The sequence below is a fragment of the Xiphophorus couchianus genome, chromosome 20, assembly GCF_001444195.1.
Source record: "Xiphophorus couchianus chromosome 20, X_couchianus-1.0, whole genome shotgun sequence".
Taxonomy (NCBI): Eukaryota; Metazoa; Chordata; class Actinopteri; order Cyprinodontiformes; family Poeciliidae; genus Xiphophorus; species Xiphophorus couchianus.
In genome coordinates, this window is record NC_040247.1 from 17,412,186 (window position 1) to 17,426,776 (window position 14,591).

The 14,591-nt window shown below is 38.5% G+C and overlaps 1 protein-coding gene across 2 annotated transcripts in view; it reads left to right on the plus strand.

Moving 5' to 3' along the window:
• Positions 1 to 527: 527 nt before the first annotated feature.
• LOC114135584 (sodium-coupled neutral amino acid transporter 3-like) overlaps positions 528 to 14,591 on the plus strand; it is a 41,009-nt gene continuing 26,945 nt past the window's right edge. Inside the window, exon 1 of one of the 2 annotated variants that reach the window (XM_028002976.1) lies at positions 528 to 856. The gene's annotated coding sequence lies outside the window, so the exon portion shown is untranslated. The remainder of the gene's footprint in view (positions 857 to 14,591) is intronic. The other variant, XM_028002977.1, reaches the window with a different exon arrangement.

The following is a 14,591-nucleotide window of genomic DNA, read 5'->3' on the forward strand; positions in this document are numbered from 1 at the left end:
TTTAAATAGTTAAAGTTTGTGTAAGCTTTCTTATAAATTAGACTAAAAGGCCTACACAGGAAAACACCTGATCTAATTTCACTAAAGGTGCGTTTAAGTGTCCTCCTCGGCGAACCTGATCTGGAGGACAGCGGAAACAAACCCGATCCCCGGAACGATGATACAACAAAATGCGCAGCCGGCATATGACCTAAAAATGGGGCGAGCCTTGTCCGTCCTGTGCGTAAGCGGCAGCGGTGGCACATGGCCCCGGCAGCTGTTTACGTTACCGACGGCGTGTCAAAATGGAGACGCTGCAGTTTTATTAAAGTAAGCGTTCGATTTCTGCGTGCTCTTAAAGCGGCACTCATCCAATTTGTTCAATGAATTCATATAATATGCGTGACGTCCACGCGCTTATATTCTGCCCTTTATTTCTCATTCACAAGCGACTTCAAATGCACGAGATGCCACCAACACTATGTGAACAGACGGCCGCAATTCTCCAAAATGTTCCGCGCGCGCTCAGCCTTCGTGACGGAACAGTCCGTTCCAAAACGATTTCAAAGGCGCGTGCCAAGCGCTCCTGCGCGCGCCGCACCGGCTACGCAACAGACACCCAGACACTTTCAGCATCATCAGCTGTGCGTGCGGTAGGCGGACCCGGAGCACTCTTCACATCCCACTTTGGAGAAGATTACTAGGATAATTCACCGAGGAAACACATGACAGCGAGGCTGTGGAGAGGGAAGGCGCTGGGACGTGTCGCTGGACAGAAGAGGCGAGAAAAGAAGGTCGAGACAGAGCCGAGCTGCGAGCGGAGGCGAAAGCTGCGTGGAGATATTTGGAGTTCGAAGAGGGCACCGCTACTTCCCTGGTAAGAGACCGACGCTTAATATGTTAACCTTGATGTATTTGTGCTATGTAAGACTTGTCGGTGTTTCATGACAGGTAATTCATTAGAATTAGTGCAAAAAAAGAGATACCCTTTATTTTTAAATTATTGTGCATGCCTCATGCATCAACCTCCATTCAAGGCTGACCAGTTGTCCATTCAAAGTAAAAGTCATGCCATGTTGCAGAGCTATTTAAAGAGTTGCGAACATGGTGCACTTCATTATGAAGATGAATCTATTAACCACACGGTGTCCTTTTATGTCGCCTTTATTCCCCGGGGCTTATCAGCAATGATTTCTTTCACAGTTAAATGTTTATTTTACCCTTGAATCTCTATTGGCAACATAAGTAATGAGTTGCCAAACTGTGACCCACAGTGGTATTGACACCCAAAAACATTACAACACAGAGTCCGTTAAAGTGGGATATTATGTGATATGTCAGCACAAAGTTGAACATAATAGTAAAGTCGAAGGAAAAGGTTGCACAGTTTTATACATTTATCACAAATTAAAATACTAAACGTGTGATGCACATTTGTATTCATCCATACCACACCGCTGCAATGTTACCACTAAATACGTTTTTTCCAGTTTCATGGGAAAAAATATAAAGAGAATGGCACAACTGCCAAATGACAGTGAAAAATGATCAAACCAAACTCTAAAGGAGATGCCAAGAACTAGCTCAGGTGAGAAAACTTGTCAAAACTGCAACTATTAGTCATGAGCTTAACAAGTCCATCAGTTCTGTAAAATAAAGCTCAAAGAAAACTACAAGAAGTCCCATCTAATGCTTTCTTCAAGACAAACACAAACTTATGTTCTTGAGTGAAATGCAGTGCAGCAGTACTTACTGAAGTACCTTCTCCTAAATGGAGCTTTATGAGTGAAACTGCAACCCGTATAAAGTGTTGCAGCGTTTTTTAATAACACATTGAAAACTGATGTTCATTGGTTCTCTGCATCTAATTTGCTGTCAGTAAAACTGGGAGAGTCCCACTTTTAAAAATTTGCAGCTGTAAATGCGGCAAAGGCGATTCAACAAACTGTTGACCCCATTTGGATGATGACTTTAGAGTCATGCACTATGTTGTGTTTATCTACTCTGTAAAATCACGATGTAAATATAATGAAATTTGGGGGGACAAAAAAAGAGTGATAAAAATTTTTGAATTTCATTTAGCGAACTGGGGTCACAAACTTTGACATGCAGTGATATTCTTCTCTCTTTGGATTCTGATCAGTAGAGTACTGCTTTTCATAGTTTCTTATTAAGTCATATAAAAACTATGCAATTTTTTTTTCAAAGTTTACCTGTTATATGAAATATATTGATGATATGATTTCTGATTCTGTCATATTTTTTTGCATTGTTTTATATTTTTGGAGCTTTAACATTTTAGTCGTAAAGATTTTTGTTTGACATGGCCAAAAAAAGGACACTGAAACTCTTTCCAAATACATTAATAGCAACCAAAATGTAAATGCTTATAATATTGCAGACATGGAGAAATCACTGATCAGTCTCTTCCTGACAGAAATCAGTTTGATTTCGTGTCATTCAATGTCAGGCATGTTTGGATTTTACAGCTTCACACTGGTTATTTTTCCAGAACTGCAAGTCACACTGATTACGTTTCCACAGCTGGCTCACAGTGTGGCCACAGGTGCCATCTGCTCTTCATGTTTGGTTTGTGATCTTTCATAGCCAGTGGGAGGAATTGACACATTTGGTCTGCCAAGTCCAAGTAAATATTAAGGGATATATCCTTCTATAAAGCATGTCATATGCAGAAAAATATTTGGATGTAGCGGTTTAGTCACAAGAAAAGATGCATTTATATTCATATGATAAAAGTGACATGGTTGGATTTTTTATTTTAAAATAGATATTTTAATTCAATTATTGCATTACATGTTGCACTGTTAGTATGCTTGTCCTGGTTGACAGCGGCAAATTTCAGTCAAACTTTAACGGTGTGTATTTTTATAAGAATGAGCTTCTTTCTTAGTTGGCACATCCTTGATTATTGTGATTGAAAATTGGTTCTCGGTGGTGAGTGGCACTGCAAGTATCCATTTTGTATTTGTGCTCAACATGTATTTTAGACAGGAAATGTACAAAAAAAACCTGCCACAGGACGGGCGGGTAGAATAGTACTGTATATTTATAACAGTAAAGGACATAGAAACCTAATAGTTCACACACTAAATTATATGCAGTCACATAGTTTTAAAAGTAGTTCAGGGCATGTTTGAGCCTCTTATGATCCACAGACTGTCCTGCATCTGTTCTTCTCTTGATACATATATTTTAAGAGATTTATCTTTCTGGGGTAGGACATTATTTTTGTATCTGACTGGCTTGACATGCTTTAATTGAGTCACATGGTCAATGTGCAGTGAATCTCCTACTGGATCATTGAGAAAAATCACATTATTCACAAACTCATAATGTCTCCATTGACTGCAGAGCTTTTGAGCTTTGATGAGCAAAAATGTTAATGTGGGGAGATGTTTTGTTCTGCTAGTTTTGAGGAGAAAAAACAGTGACTTCTTCTCTATCCCTTTCTTCTTTATTATTAGAGTAGACACAAAGATGGGGTTGTACCTTCTTGACTGATGTGATTAAAGCTTCATGCAGTTGTATTGACTCAGATCTGGCAGATTGAAAATAAACCATGAAAGGATATTTCGCCTTTTGTAGTTTTATTCAGGATGAAAAGGGATGTCCTGCTGTGAATTTGTTTAAATCTTTAAAGAGACAGAGACCTTTGTTCTGATCTGGTCTCCTGCTACGTAGATTTCTCACTGTTTTGAGTAATATATCTGATCTGAAAATCATCGACACTCATCAAATATGTTGGTCAATGTTCCCTTTATTACTGTTCAAAATCAACTCTAAACAGGTGGGTTTTAAGTCTTGACTTAAAGAAACTAAGTATTTCAGTTGTTTTGCAGTTTTCTGGAACTTTATTCAAGATTTGTGGTGCATGGAAGCTGGATGCTGCTTCACCATGTTTGGTTCTGGTTCTGGGGATGCAGAGCAGACCAGAACCAGAAGACGTGAGTGATTTGGGAAGGCTGAGACACCAGCAGATCTTTAATTTATTTTGATGGTAAACTGTTCAGTGATTTATGGGTTAACAGAAGTATTTTAAACTTCAGGGAAATTGAATAAAGGGGCATATTGGTGTGTTCACAAATGCAATGGAAAGTAATATATCACTTCGTTGAATTACTCCATGTTTAAAAATATAGCCTCCAATAGCGAAGTAGCCAGTGCTGGGTGCACAAAATTCTTAATTTTGGCACTAATTCCATCCATCCATCCATCCATCCATCCATCCATCCATCCATCCATCCATCCATCCATCCAGCATAGTGTTTGTGGGGTTTGATTGAATTTACGAGCACGGTTCTCCAGGTGAGAAAAAAAAAAAATCTTAGCAATAGGCAACCTCCAAGTGTGATCAAATTACTTCATTCATACACCACACTTGTGGCTGAGTATTGTACCTAATTGTTTTTGTTTGATTGTTAAGTCCTGCATTGATCTGATTACATTGGGTGCCTGGTGTGCTAAGGACTTCTATGTCAGTAGATTGGGATTTGGACCGCTGGGTTGTGTGGCATGTGACAGAATCAGCAGCACAATATCCTCGCCGGTGGCCACACACTGCTTGAGTTGTACGTCCAAGCTGAATGAAAGCATTCGTCTCCACTCTGCACTGCCGTCCTCCACTTCCATCCCCATGTGACGAGGAGGAACCAGGAGAGAAACGGACGGTGGGAGCCAAAGGAAAAGTGTGGCGCTTTGTTTTGGGCCACATGATTAAGGGGAGACAGAGGTGCCATTGAAGAGTGTGGTGATGAGCAGCAACTGTTGGGGTGATGGTTCATTTTCAGTCCAATTTTTCTACCTTACATACAGAATGGGCCTGGATGTAGTTCCCCCTGGCTTTGTCACTTCTATAACTTCTTGAGCCTTGGCTCACTTCAAATTCTGCTGACTGAAAGAGGCATTTATAACAAGATTTGTCCATGATAACTGGAAATACATTTGTCATAGCCACTGTTCATATTCGATAAGCCTGATCTCTTTACAAATCCTTACGTTCCCAGCAGAATATGTTGACCTGAAGGAATAAGAAAAGGCAGCTGACCACACTGCATTTCATCAGTATGTGCTTAACGTACATTAATATTGTGACTGGATTCATTGTACTTGGAATCTGGATTTTCTAGGTTCCCAGTTAGAAGTGAAACAAAATGCTCCCCTATTAACACTTCTACTGGCAAGTAAGTTGCCAAACTGTGACCCACAGTGATGAGCATTATATCACAAATGTTAGTGCGTCTGAGAAAACAGAAAGACTGCAGATTTACCTGTCATTTTAATTTTACATGTCAGATGGGAAATAAATTGTAAAAAAGTTGACATACTTTCTTCTGTCCTTATTTGGCAAACAGACAAAAACTTTAGGTCACAATGAGATGCTTCTGTTATGATTTTTTCAAGACACTACAGAAAATGGTATGTTAAAGTTGAAGTTGGCTAAGCAGAACACAGGCAACTAAATGTACTCTAAAGAAAGTTTTTGAACTTGAACAAATCTCCAGCTGGAACTACAGATCAGAGGTTAAGAGAAATTTCTGATTTCAGGTGGCCTGAATTTGTTTTCAATGTTTCAAAGATATTTAATCATATTGCAAATTTACTGAGCTCAGTGATTTCAGGAGCTAACTAAATACCCTAAGCTAATTACTAATTTTCTCTTTTTATATATTTTTAATCATAACATTAAAAGTGTTTCCTGGAAATTAAAAGATTCCATCTTAATCTCACTTTTTATAAGGCATTGAGGTCAACACAAGCAGGAGAGAAACTTTTCTGAAACAGTTTTTAAAGGTCCATGAAATACATTTTTGAAAATCTCACAGATTATTTAATTATTCAAATAATTACACAAATTTACCCTGGTTTAATTTAATAAAAAGCAGGAGTATTAAGACTTGGTTAAATCTCATGTAGCTATGATAAGAAACATCTTCTTGCTGCCTTCTTGAGAGAGAGGAAGAGAGAGAGAAAGACAATTGAGTTCTCATACTACGACTATCAAGCTGTCTTTATCTCTCAGTGAGAACTCTGGCATATGCTTTCAAGAGCTGAATCAAATTTGATTTTGCTCAGAGAACAGTATTAACCATGCCAGCATTAAGTTATTGCCCAGACGGGAACTCATCATTATGCCTTTTTCACAGAGAGAAAAACATAAAAGGGAAAAAAATGGTGTGATCTCATCCACAGATCTGAGATTACATTCATATCTAGCCATCACAGAAGGTTGTTGACACAGATGTGAGAGAACATACACGTGTTAACCTGTCAAATGTTAGAGGCAACTCCTTAAATAAACTGCTAATTGTCATGAGCTGTGGGGTGTGGTGGTGAGGCAGACGCCGTAGACCCAGGTTGAAGTGGATGAAATGAAGATTTAATGAAGAATATCCAGAATTAACACAGTCCAATACAATTCAGAATACCGGGCAGCACGGCTGAGCGGGCACCAGGGCTCGACGCCGGTAGCAACCTGTTAAATGGAGGAAGAGACGGACTGGGCACACAAGATGACAGCGACAAGACGCCAACTGAGACAAGAGCTAGACAAGGACCCGACAAAGACACAGGTGACATTAAATACACAGGAGGTAATCAGGGAACGAGACACACCTGGGAACAATCGAGGGGAAGACAGGACAGCACAGCGACTCAAAGACACAGAAACTCAAAATCAACACTGAGAAAAACCGATTCCTAACACTAATATTTTGTGGTTTATGTATTTGTTTGCACTCTTCTCACACATTTTACAGTCCTGCATCTCACTTCGCTATTCCTGTACTTTCATATCCACTTGTGTTAGTCTGTTAGATGATAAAGACATTATTTATTTTTCTTCAGTGTATCTGCTCTCTGTTTATCTGCTCCACACAAGATATTACCTTGTGTGGACGACATACCTGCTCATGATGAGAGCTGACCTAGATGTAGATATTTCACGTTAGAAATATCTGCATCTTTTTTGATTTGTGTTTGTTAAACACAGCCTCATATTTGATAAAACTGAATATTTTTTTCACTCTTTGTCTTTAGTTCAAGTTTCTTTATTAACATTCCTGACACTGGTGTCATACACTTGAACACTGTGTGGTATTAGTTATAAAATCACAGTCAGTCTCATGCCATATATCACTCTCTTTAATAAAAGTGTAGTAACAATCTCTTGCTATCTATTCTTTACATGCATTTTGACTTTGAGAGTATTTCTGCTTATTTATTCATGTTTGCTGTGGTGTTCCTTACTTCAATGTGGTCGGCCCACACCTTACACTGAAGCAGAATAGAAACGTTTCTTTTAAAAAGAAATATGGCAGCTTTAACATCTTTCGCCTAGGAAAAGTAATTACAATGAAAGCAGCAACATGTCATTCACCTGTATTTAAACTCCAAACTCTTCTCAGGAGGTATTTGCATGTAAAACATGCCCTGCCTGCATTGCTTTAAAGCTGGTTAAGCATCCTTATGCATGCAGCTCCAGTTTTGCTCTTGTCTGTGGGGTGTCAGTGTTAAGAGTTGAGCCAGAGTGACAGAAAGTGTCGTGTGCTGCTATAAATAAATCCCGTTTTAAGTGAGTCATCACTGTGCTGGTGTTCCCACACGGGCAGTTCACGAGACAATTCATGCTGCCTAATGTATCACTCTTTTCCTGGGTTGATTAACCTCGGAGTGTTAAGATCCGTGACCCTGGAGGTGCTATACGCCACCCTGCCCAGGAGACAGAAAAGCAGACACACATCTCCTCCATCAAGCCTGGAGGAGAAAATCAAGAGTGCTTTTCCTGATTTAAAGTAGGGTATGCACTTCCTGGTTCAGAGAAGTAAGAATATCAAAGTCAAATTGAAAGGAGTCCCCCCAGAGAATTTTCAAAGTGTAATACCTGGTTTTGCCAGATTTGCAGCAACAACTATGAAGCCTTTGTGATAACTGTTAATTAATCTTTTACATCTCTGTGGAGAAATTTCTCCACGGAGAAACACTTCTGCAAACACTCTTTTTGCAGAAGTGTTTTAATTCAGACAGACTGGCATATTCTTTAGACTAAAAAACTCCTAGATGGTTTTCACAAACATGAAACTCCCTTTTCTCTTCAAAATTTAAGACCTAGTGTCCTGGACACTATAAATTATTATAATGTCCAAAGATTTTTGCGCTTTTGGTCTTTTATATACGAATCCAAATTTATTGATAAAGTAATGAAGTGTTCAGATGTCAGCTGATTAAAGTGAATTTTTCCATCACTTACCCAGGACTGAATATGCAACATCAGATAGTTAATTCATTTATATATTTCATATAGCCACAACTTTTTTACTTATATGAAATCATTTATGTTTTATTTAGCATATCTGATTTAACAAGTAAGGATTTTCTCCAGTTATAATCAAAGCAATCATATTTCCATAAACAGAACACAGGAATCATGCATTATTTTATTTTCAATCAAAATCAAAGTAGCTCACTTTCTGTTAGAGAGAATACAACAATGCATGTCTTTTGCTTTTGGGCCTTTCATTATTATTCAAGGTGCTCATTTTTAATTTTTAAGCATAATATGCATGGAAATAAGGATTAGTTTCACCTGTTTTGACGGATGAAATACAGACGTCTATGTACATTTCTACCCTCCAGGGCAGTTTATTTAAAGGGGTGTTCTTTCTCCTCCTGGTTTTGTTGGTTGTGCCATTGTAAATGCTATCCTCCTTCACATCCTGCCAGTTTGGTGTTTTGTACATTTCACTGTTGAAAGATCTCACTCTGAGCTGACAGCGTGATGTGATAACAAGATTCAAGAGAACATATGAAGCCTGCAGTGTTGGCAGCTGTTCAGATTGTTGAGATTCTGTTTCTTTAGAGCTGACTGATGAGCAAAGGAAACCAAATAAGATGAAAAACTAGAAATAATTGATAACAATCTTCACCAGTTTACCTCATAGACTCAGTTTTTATGATCGATTTTGCAAAATCAACCACCATCTCAGTGATTTCAAGGGAAACTACTGAATAAGACTTTAAATAAAAGTCAGTGATAATCTCTGTGAAAGTAACACTCAAATGCTCCCTCTTGACATCATTAAAGTGCAATGTCAGATTGACATCCTGTATGTAACTGTAAATTCTGACTTGCATGTTTTATGGCAGCTAATAGGAATCACTGAGACACAGTGTCTCACAAGCTAAAATACAAATCTCCCAGTCAGAAGTTAATCTGTTATTCTCTCCTGCTGGCTAATCACAGTGGCAGAGGAGGCAGGGGAGAATGAGTGAGATGGGAGGACAGATCGGTAGGGAAATAGAGATGGCAAAGCAGTATTTAATCTAGCACAGTAACTAAACCAAAGCTCATTAAAAGTTAGCTTATAAGTTATAAACTAACTTAAAAATCCATGTTTTTATTCTGTCCTCTTATGAAAAATTAAAATAAATAAGTAAAAAGAACTGAGACCGATACAATTTATTATGCATTTATGTTTTTTTTGTCATGACAAATTTTTTCTTAACGCAAGCATACAAATATTTCTATACTTTATGTTTTGAAATGGTTATTTTTCTGGCTATTTTTCTGATTGCGCTGTTCCTGTTGCCACAGTAAAGCTTTTTCTCATCGTTGCGTCTATGTCATGTTTGCGTGTGCCTGTGTGTGGCATCATACGTGTTGTTGTCACTGCTTAGCCTGGTGTGAAGAACCAGAACACCATAGCAGATGGCTGCTTGATGCACTCAGAGAATGGTTACTGCACTCAGAGAATGGTTATTGCTTATTTTAAGCAGCTGCCATTGTAATTATGTAGCACATGCAACAAGCACTCAAACAGCTTTTTTTATGTGACATGATGCAAGGTCAAGCTTTTCTCTCCTCTGCAGCTATTTTTAAGCAGGAGTGTTCGAAATGACCTGGACGGGTTTTATTCCTGATTTCCTGCCTCAGTGAGATGATCTCTAATCTGATCTGCTCCATCATCCTGAGTGTCCAAGGTCCTAAATCTGAACCCTTACGCTAAAATTTCAGCTGGTGGATCCGTTAACTTCTTGTCAGCAATATTATGGAGAAGTGAAATCTTTAAAGCTGCATAAAATTGCTTTTTGAGAGGGACGATAAGCAAATATCTTTATGTTTTGTCTTTTATTGTTTCAGTGAATATTCAGTGAGTATTGAAGACTTACTGTACATGGCATACTATAGTATGTATATGATTGTTAAGATCAAAAATGTTAAAATTACAAGTGAAGATGTGAAGATGTTAATGTGTTAATGATTAACAGTTAATAGTTAATGATTATTCTTTTTGAACACATTTAGAATATCTTTGGTATAAAAGCAATGATACATATGAAATAAACAAAAACAGATTAAGGGTCTCAGTTAAGAAAGCTTTTACATCAACATGTCTGCTAAAATGTCATCAAGCAGTGGCAGAAGAGGCTGTGTTAGAGAGATTACTGATGATATTACATAACCTGCACATCCCCCCTCCACACACAAACACACAAAGCCACACATTTAATTACAGTATCAAGCTATGAATAAATGGCAAGGACAAATGAAAAAATAAAAAAAAAACTAAATAAGTGTAGGAGTGAGTCAGCATGAGCAGCGTTTTATAGCACAGGTGTCACTTCAGGAATAACAATGAGAGAAGCCGCCTGGCTCCGTTTCCCTCCATGTGGGATGACGTCTCTGCAGAGCTGCTGACGTCAGAGCTACAGAGCTGAGGCACACACACTCTGATGCTCTGAAGGAGAATTGGAGTGAACCTAGCTTCTGCTGTTGCTGACATGAAAAACAGATTCATCTTCTCCCTCCAAGAGTCTTACAGTACAGGATTATGTCTTGGGAGTTAAAATAAACATTGAGGAAAGTCGTTTTGTCCATCTGGTATATCTGCTATGTAGCTGTGGTGTGTGTTAGTTTATTTTATTTGGAAAAATGCATTTTGTTGGAACATTTTTATAAAGAAAAATAAACCTGAAGTGAGAGACTAAATATCTTATAGTCAACTGAATCATGTAACGGATTTTATATTGTATTTTGTATCTAAGAGGATGAACTAAAAAGTGTAAGAAAACTTGATATCAGTGATCTGAGAATCAGGATTTGTTAAAAAATAAGAAGCCCTGTGTTTCCTTCTGCAGCCACACAACCACGTTTTTACATGACATAGTGTCTACAAACACTGTGTCACCCTGCACTATCCAGGTCAGCCATACAGCCAGACCCCTGTTCAATACCCCAGTCCTTATGTGGATGGTGCACTGGATGCCAGTTGGTTTCTCTAAATATCTTATAATTTTAAAAAATAGTAGTTAATCTAATTCAGATTTTCTATTTGGGGATGATGCATCCTCATCCACTGTCTTTGTGCAGTTTGTAATCTCACCCTCAGTGCAGCACAATTATTTTGCATTAACTATTTATTTTGTTTGCTTTCAGTTTATTCAATGCAACTTGAAGTGTTTGTTGCACTCTTCCACACTATATATTTGTCTTCTGTATTTTAAAAGACAACATTATGTATTTAAACACAACATACATAATTTGACAAAATGATCTATTCTGGGGGAAATATCAGGCAAACACTTTGTGACATCACTGACCGGTTTTTTGTAAAGTCATTTTTTCCCTGCATTATATTTAATATATTTTTGGCAGATGTTATTATTCCCTTGTGGAAAGCGCCACTGGTCTTTGAGAAGGCTAAACTCTGCCAAAAATTCACATAAATATGGACAGGTTTCCCACTGATTCCCTGCATAATGACTTATTTTAATGTGGGAATCTGAGTTAGTGCAGAGATGTTAGTTATTAGCCACATTAGGAACATATTTCCTCTGTCAGATTTAGAAGGACACAGAAACTCACATTTGCACTAATTTACAACTTGCAAACACTTTCACAAATTATACCTGTTTATATGGTTTCCTCAAATAAGGGGATCTTCTGTGACGAATGCATGTTCTTGCATGTTGACAAACAGTAGACAGTCCTGCATGATTTAGGTCATCTATACAACCAGACTATTGTTTCACATCACAGTGTTCATGTCGCTGCATGTCTGAGATTTGGTCATTTCAGTGCTGCCTCTTGTCTTCCACCTTTATTTTTTCATTAAATGTCTTATCACTTGATGTGATGCTGAGGAGGCAGTGTCATTAGTTGAATCAGGTGTTCTGGAGTAGGTACGCAGCTAAAACATGGACAGAGGGCAGGGACGGAGAATTAGTTTAGATCTAAGTTTCAATGTGTTAGAATAGGCTAGATCTAAGTGTAATTAATTATTTTTGACAAGGATAGTTTGAGCTATTTTACAAAGTTGAATAGAGATAAATTAACTTCATGTACACGTCACAAATTTTAGAATTGTTTCCTTTTCCTTTCATTTCACAATTATGTGTTACTTGAGTTGGCCTACTGCATAAAATCACAATAAACAAGGAGTCCAAGGAGTATTCATATTTTTATAAGGGATTGTAATCTAGGAAATTGCTATTTAGTTAGATTTTTTGCATACATTTTTTTACCTACTTCTGCTCTGCCTTCACTCACGACCTTCAAGCTTTCCGAATTCCCTCAATGAATGCAAGGTTCTGACCAGTAAGTGTGTTTTTACTCAGCAGTCGTGTATTCTCTTAACTGCTGAACATAATGATTGCAAAAGACACAACTCAGGCCAATGATGCCTTCTGTTAGAAGCACCAGTGCTTGGTGCCATTGAGGAGGAGCTGGGCAGCTCATCGAGTGTTGTCCGTCAATGGCTGCTCCAACCTCTCTGTGATTTGTGGGCCTTCTGAGTGGCAGTGCGGTGCTGTGCAGTGATTTGTCCCACAAGGCTGGTCCGGCCTCGGCCATTGCTGCCGTCAGCAGCTATGCTACAACTCCGCGTGAAAGCAGTATGCTGGCATTTGCTGAATTCAAGGTGGCGTCTTTTCAATTAGGGAGTGAAATACCTTTTCAGCCTCTCGAGTGGCCTGGCGAACTACAGCCAAGGGGCCCTGGCAGCATAATGATGCCTGGCACAATAGTACCACTGTTTCCCAACCAGTTCCCAGGAAACCACACAACATGTGCCATTGTGCCCAGTGCTTTGCTGCCCGGCCACGTTGCCCAGCTTACCCAGGGACACCGAGAGGTCTGTCTGTGCAGTGGAGCTCACAATGATATGGCCAGTAGGTTTGGAGGAACGCTAGGTGAAGACCAGGGGTGTTTCACCTCACAATGCAGTCAAGGTTTGGGGATATTTCCTCCCGGATTGAGCTACCTTGAAAAGAGTAGGCAGCAAAGCGAAATAGGCCTGAAGGAACAAAGGGCGGCAGAGTTGTTGCCAGTAATTGTTGCAGTGAGAACCCTGAACATTGTGGCTGTGCTGAACCCTCCACAATAAAAGAGGAAACCAAGAGAAAAGGGACGAGCAGAGAAATGGAGGCACAAAGACAGCTAGAACTGGTTTCTAGCTGGTCCTGACTGGTTCTTCTCTTTTTATCTCATCGCTGTGGGGGGAGTTGAACCGTTTGTGTGTTCCTTCTCTACAGATTCCAACATGGTCACCATTATAGCCCCTGTTTACGCAGCACAGCAAAAAAAAAAAAAAGATCATTTAGGGCCAGCCAGACAGGGGGGAATTAGTCAACGGCATCTAGGAGATACATGTCACTAAGGCCTTTCTGGGCCCCACAAGCCAGCTAGTCAACTAATACAGCACAACAGGATACCCAGGAAATGAAGGCCTGATGCAAAGTCCAGTGTGACACACCAAGCTAAAGGCTCTATTTCCTCTAAAAGGGTGACCTGTCACTTTATGTGTCAATTATTCATGAAATTTGCCAAAACAGCTATTCACTCTCTGCTCTGCATTGAAAATTGGAGTTTACTGAGTTTTTAGGATAGTTTACACAAACAGAAGCTTTTTATTTCTTGCAATCACCCTTTATTTTGATTTTAATTTCACCTCAAAATCTGAACACCCGTTCTAGTATAATTAGTGCACAAAATAATAACAAATTATTTATTTTTATTTCAGACATTCATATGCAACTTTATTAGAAAAATATCAGTTGCTTGATAAAACAAATAGCAACTTAGTACATGTAGACATCTAGATGTTGTGATGAGTTACTCAAGTACTAACCAAGCTTCAGGAAGAGGTGGTAAAAGCAGTTAAGTGACTTTGAATGTGGTTTGGTTGATTGTGCCAGACAGGCTTGTCTGAATATTTCAGAAATTTCTGATATAGAAGACAAAAAGCCTGTTGCAATAAGCAATTAATCAGCTAATCACATGCTAAATTAAAATGAGCTTGGTAATTTCAATTCTGATGATTGACATTTCCTTAAGAGCGATTTGTGTAATCTATTATATTTATGGTTTCAGTTGTGTTGATTTTATTTCAGATTTTTTTTTTGTTTAATTTGTTGTATATTTAAAATATCTTCAAGTTCCAGTACTAAGTGTTCTTCACAAAACTAAAGTGTATTGGGTAATTTTGCTTTATTATGCCAATATAAAAATATATTACTTACAAGTCAACCATATTGTTGTTAATCACAAAAATGATTGGGACAATTTATTGTCCAGCAAAATTTGTTTTCTTGACAGA